Source organism: Leucoraja erinacea, chromosome 30, assembly GCF_028641065.1.
Source record: "Leucoraja erinacea ecotype New England chromosome 30, Leri_hhj_1, whole genome shotgun sequence".
Classification (NCBI taxonomy): Eukaryota; Metazoa; Chordata; class Chondrichthyes; order Rajiformes; family Rajidae; genus Leucoraja; species Leucoraja erinaceus.
In genome coordinates this window covers 25,995,956-26,001,979 of record NC_073406.1, presented here as the reverse complement: position 1 = coordinate 26,001,979, position 6,024 = coordinate 25,995,956, and the positions used below count along the sequence as shown (strand labels likewise).

The 6,024-nt window shown below is 43.0% G+C and overlaps 1 protein-coding gene across 5 annotated transcripts in view; it reads right to left on the bottom strand.

Annotated features, from left to right (window-relative positions):
• Positions 1–6,024, bottom strand: part of prdm16 (PR domain containing 16) — a 733,455-nt gene that overhangs the window by 499,391 nt on the left and 228,040 nt on the right. The gene's annotated exons all lie outside the window — the stretch shown is intronic.

Here is a 6,024-nt window from a genome sequence, read left to right as displayed (position 1 = left end):
CGGAACGAGGAGCGGCCTCCAACAGGAAGAAGCCGGGGACTCTGGTGCTACGACTCACCGTCGCCGTCGCGGGTCTGGCCGAGTCCGGAGCGGGTGGAGCGGTGGAGGAGCGCTGCTGCTGCTGCTGCTGCTGCTGCTACCGGAGAGTCGGAGGCTCCAACGGCAGGTCTGTGGACGGCGCAACCGGGAGCTGGAGGAGCGCTGCTGCTGCTGCTGCTACCGGAGAGTCGGAGGCTCCAACGGCAGGTCTGTGGACGGCGGCAACGGGAGCCCGCGGCTCCCTGGAGGGAGACCGCTTTTCAGGGCTCTCGCAACGGCGACTTCCCCCTTTGGCCTGGAGCGGGGACTTTACAGCACCACCCCGCGAGGCGGAATGGCCTCGGGACTCTGCGAGCGCACGCCGGGGGCTTCACCAAGACCCGGTGTGCGACCTCGCATCACCCGACTTTTAATGGCCGCGGGACAATCTCGCCAGCGGGGGCTTTGAAACTCTGTTTAGTAAGTGGCCTTCCATCACAATTAATGTTTATGTAAATTATGTTGTGTTGTTGTGTCTTTATTTGTTTGTAATGTACATTTCACCTCATCATTAATTTCTTGTTCTTGCTCTTCTCACCTTGGTGCGGCTTTTCTCTGTAGCTCTTGAGCTTACCATCATATCATCAATTTTCTGCTCTCACCTCGGCGATCTTAGCTGCTTCATAGTTCTTGATTCCCAGAGACAGCAATTCAATAAACTGATAGCCCCAGTCAAGGCTCATCTACTGATAACTTACTGGTAACTGACAGGCGAGCATTATTAATCTTTCAATCAATATGGGTGGTATAAAAGAGGAAATAGCTAAACACGGATCAACAGTTCAGAATCAGTGAACTCCAGCTTATCCAATGATTGAGATGTACATTCACAAGGTTTAATGTCTCACTGTTTACTTGGCTTATTCTATATTCATTGTTCAAAGCAATGAGGGAAAGTATCAACTGTCCTCACTGTCCATCTTCAAAACCAATCTTAAAACCCATTTCTATTCCTTGGCTTTTGACACTGCATTAGACTTTGCTCCTGTTTTAGTGTTTTTAATGTTTGTTTTTTTAATTGTTTTTACTCTCTCTTTTAATGTTTTTATTGTGGTGTAATAATTTTTTTGTCCATGATTAGTCATGTACAGCACTTTGTTGCAACAGTGGTTGTTTTTAAAGTGCTCTATAAATAAAGTTATTATTATTATTATTATTAATAAACTACAGTATTGTCTGCAGCTCTGGTCACCTCATTACAGGAAGAATGTGGAGACTTTGGAGAGGGTGCAGAGAAGGTTTATCAGAATGATGTAGGAAAGAACTGCAGATGCTGGTTTAACTGAAGATAGACATAAAATGCTGGAGTAACTCAGCGGATCAGGCAGCATCTCCGGAGAGAAGGAATGGATGTCATTTCGGGTCGTGGGCGAAACATCACCCACACTGAAGAAGGGTCTTGACCCGAAACGTCACCCATCCCTTCTCTCTAGTGATGCTGCCTATCCCATTGAGTTACTCCAGCATTTTGTGTCGATCTTTACAAGAATGATGTTTGCATAAGAGGGTATTAGCTCCAGGGAGATGTTGGACAGACTTGGATTGTTTTCTCAGGAACACTGAAAGTTGTGGGGAGACCTGGTAGAAGTATATAAAATGATGAGAGGCACAGCTAGGGTAGATTGTCAGAACATTTTTTTCCCAGATGGAAAAAATCAAATACTAAAAGGTATAGCTTTAAGATGAGAGGGACAAAGTTTAAAGGAGATGTGTGGACAAGTTTCTTTACACAGAAACAAAGAAACATAGAAACATAGAAATTAGGTGCAGGAGTAGGCCATTCGGCCCTTCGAGCCTGCACCGCCATTCAATATGATCATGGCTGATCATCCAACTCAGTATCCCGTACCTGCCTTCTCTCCATACCCTCTGATCCACTTAGCCACAAGGGCCACAGCTAACTCCCTCTTAAATATAGCCAATGAACTGGCCTCAACTACCCTCTGTGGCAGAGAGTTTCAGAGATTCACCACTCTCTGTGTGAAAAAAGTTCTTCTCATCTCGGTTTTAAAGGAATTTCCCCCTTATCCTTAAGCTGTGACCCCTTGTCCTGGACTTCCCCAACATCGGGAACAATCTTCCTGCATCTAGCCTGTCCAACCCCTTAAGAATTTTGTAAGTTTCTATAAGATCCCCTCCCAATCTCCTAAATTCTAGAGAGTATAAACCAAGTCTATCCAGTCTTTCTTCATAAGACAGTCCTGACATCCCAGAAATCAGTCTGGTGAACCTTCTCTGCACTCCCTCTATGGCAATAATGTCCTTCCTCAGATTTGGAGACCAAAACTGTACACAATACTCCAGGTGTGGTCTCACCAAGACCCTGTACAACTACAGTAGAACCTCCCTGCTCCTATACTCAAATCCTTTTGCTATGAAAGCCAACATACCATTCGCTTTCTTTACTGCCTGCTGCACCTGCATGCCTACCTTCAATGACTGGTGTACCATGGCACCCAGGTCTCGCTGCATCTCCCCCTTTCCCAATCGGCCACCATTTAGATAATAGTCTGCTTTCCCGTTTTTGCCACCAAAATGGATAACCTCACATTTATCCACATTATACTGCATCTGCCAAACATTTTCCCACTCACCCAGCCTATCCAAGTCACCTTGCAGTCTCCTAGCATCCTCCTCAAGAAGGTGGTGAAAGCCTAAAACGAGCTGCCGGGAGTGACGGTTGAGGCTGTGGCATTTAAGAAACCTTTGGATTGGCATGCAGGGATGGGGGGATATGGATTCTGTGCAGGCAGACAAGAGTTGGGCTTGGCATCATGTTCGGCACAGCCAGTGTGAGCCGAAGGGCCTGTTCATGCCCTGCACGCCCTTCTATGATCTATGTTCAGACAAGCTCAGGGCATCTCCATGCCTGGAATGGATCAGATGACTGAACTACACAGAAAAGGTTTATTGCCCAAAGGAATTCCAGTGATTAGGGTCTGAAGATACAAATAGGATGGATTCAAATTGATTAATTATCAGTTAATTGGATTGCTCCAAAGTTTTCAGGGACTCGATAAAGAAAAAAGCTAAGCAGAATTTTTACTTTTGCTTGAAATTACCCATACACTCAAGAAAGTGGACAACATGATGCCACTTTCCATTCCTGTCATCATCTAATTTAATGATTCTCGTATACATTTATATATAGATGAGGGCATCTTGATTTTCCAGTTAGTGGAAAATATCTGAGGAAACAGAGTCATCCAACACCGAAACATGCCTGCTGGCTCATCATTGCCGAACAAGATGGCCGCCTGTCTTAGCTATTTCCATTTGGTGGCAATTAGCCCACTAAGGATCTAAACGTTCCTCATCCATGTACCCATCTAAGTGCCTTTTAAATGTTGTTATTGTGCCTGCCTCAACTACTGTGATTCCTCTGGCAGCTCATGCCATATCCTTACACCATCTGAGTGAAAAAGTTATCCTATAAAGAATTTTGAAGAATTGGGTAGGCAAGTCAAGGCTGATATGTTTGTCCGTGTTTCTGAAGGTGGATTTCTAGTAAGTAGCTGAAACAAATTACCAGTACAGAAACATGTTATTCTCTTAAATAAAGAATTGGAGAAACTGAGATTAAATTGCAACTCATTATTCAACCAGAAGGTCTGAAAGAAAAGAATCAATGAATAGGAGATATGTGCTTCCCTTAAAACACTTTATAAAATATTTATGTGAGACTACATTTGTTTTTCTAGAGTCGACATTAGGTTCATCACAGTTGGCAGCTGGAAACATCAGACTAAGGCCTCAAACTAGAAATTTCATGCAACTCTTCAAAGATCTACCAGTTCACAAACCTACCAGTGTTTTACAATCCAGTTGTCCAACGTCTTTTACCTCCCTGTTCACCCTCACTTCTCTCTCTTTAGATCCCAAAGAATGAAACATGAAAGTGTCATAAATGTTGATCAGGTCAGGCAGGATCTACAGAGAGAAACGCACATTTATCATTCAGGACAATTGCTTTTCATGAGAACTGGAAAAATTCTTCGCTTTATCATATCTGCTGACGTGCTGAGATATTTTCTGTTTTTACTTCAGATTTGTAGTGTCGATACTTTTTTGCTTTTGAATTACTCTTTCTACATCCATCAGTTTAGTGAAGTGATATATCACAGGCACTTCTTCATCCAGTGGTTCTTGAAGAAAGATACGTTTCTTGTGTATAACAGTGAAGAAAGTATGAAGCATTTTTGTGACTTCTTCCATAGTCCAACGGCCTAAAAAAACACTGTCTTGGTCCAAACAGCATTGAATGATCCTAAGCCAAGCCCATGTCAGGGGTAAACCTAGTCTTTTTAAATTTTGTTTAGGTTAGTTTAAAGATACATCGCGGAAACAGGCACTTCAGCCCACCGAGTCCACACCGACCAACGGATCCCACATATTAACACTATCCTACCCACACTAGGAACAATTTACATTTATACCAACCTTTGAATCAGGTATCATCCGATAACCTACAAACCTGTACATCTTTGGAGTGTGGGAAGAAACCGTAGATCTCGGAGAAAACCCATGCGGTCATGGGGAGGAGGTACAAACTCTGTACAGACAGCACCCATGGTCGGGATCGAACCCGGGTCTCCGGTGCTGCAAACGCTGTAAGGCAGCAACTCTACTGCTGCGACACTGTGCCGCCCATATTATTCATTGATTTCTGCAGATGTGGACTGTACATCAGAGGGCTTTAGAAAACAATCAGGAACAAAAATCTTGTCTGGTTTCTTGTCTATTCTCTTTTGTTTTGAGAAACTTAAAAGTTATTGTACTGCCCCGAGAATCATCTGCAACTGTAAACTAAGCACAAACTAGGACTCAACTCTGAGGTCTCCTTGATCTATTTGGTTCTGTACCATCATTATGGTAGTGTTCAAGCAAATTATCAAGCAGTTGTGTTCGAAATAAACCAGTGAGAATCTCTCAGTAGCTCGTTAAACCCACAGATTTAAATTTGTTTTATAATAACAAAAATCTTCACTTGAGCTGGGTGTTTTTGGGAAAGGTATCTGTCTCTTTGTGACCTTGTCTGTCAATGAGACAGCACCTGTATCTATTGTGATAACCTTTGAATCAGGTATCATCCGATAACAGGTTCCCCAAACGTACAGGGAACAGTTCTGAACTGAATCTTGGTGTTGGCAAGGCAGTGAAGGTCGATTGATTAGTCATGGGAACCAGTGGAATCGTTATTTTGTTTTGAGGTGTGGCTGTTTAATCCTGCCCAACTCATTCAACACAAAGCTATCAAAGGCAAAGGAAAATCAATATTAGGATCCCTTTCAAAAGGGAACCTGGACCTTGTTCCCTCACTCCAAGGTGTCCTTCAGTTTAAATTTGCAGATTATCTTTTATTATGTTATGTGTCACAGAGGTGTCCTGAAAGTCTGAAGATAGAGTCAGGCTTTTATCAGCCTGCCTCTCAAAGTGCTGTCAGTAAACAATGGTGTCTGATAGAATGCACAGAGCAGAAGAAAGCCTTGCTGAGGCTGTGTATCCAAACACTCATCAAATGATTCTGTGTTCATTTATTTTTGCTGCTGCATCATTCTCAATGCTTTCACACAAGAAGGCACCAGCTCATGTTTTAATTCCAGTCCATAACCGTTTACATTTATAGAGGTACATTTGGAGAAAATGTACCCAATAATGCATCCACACCTTTCCTCTCTTCTGTTGCCTCCAATTCTCTTCCATCTTTCAACCTCTGGTTTTCGCTCCAGAGCTTGGCCTCTAAACCTCCACACCTATCAAATTATTTTGTTCTGCAATTGTAATTCCTCTTAAGCTACATTTTGTTCATTTTTTGCTAAACTCTCCTATTGTGGTCTAGTGCCTCCGTTTATTTCTATGTCTGAAATTCCATGGAGTTTTGGATCTGCACTAAAAATACTAACAAAAATAAAAGGGTTTCTGCTGGCTCACAAGAGATCATATGTC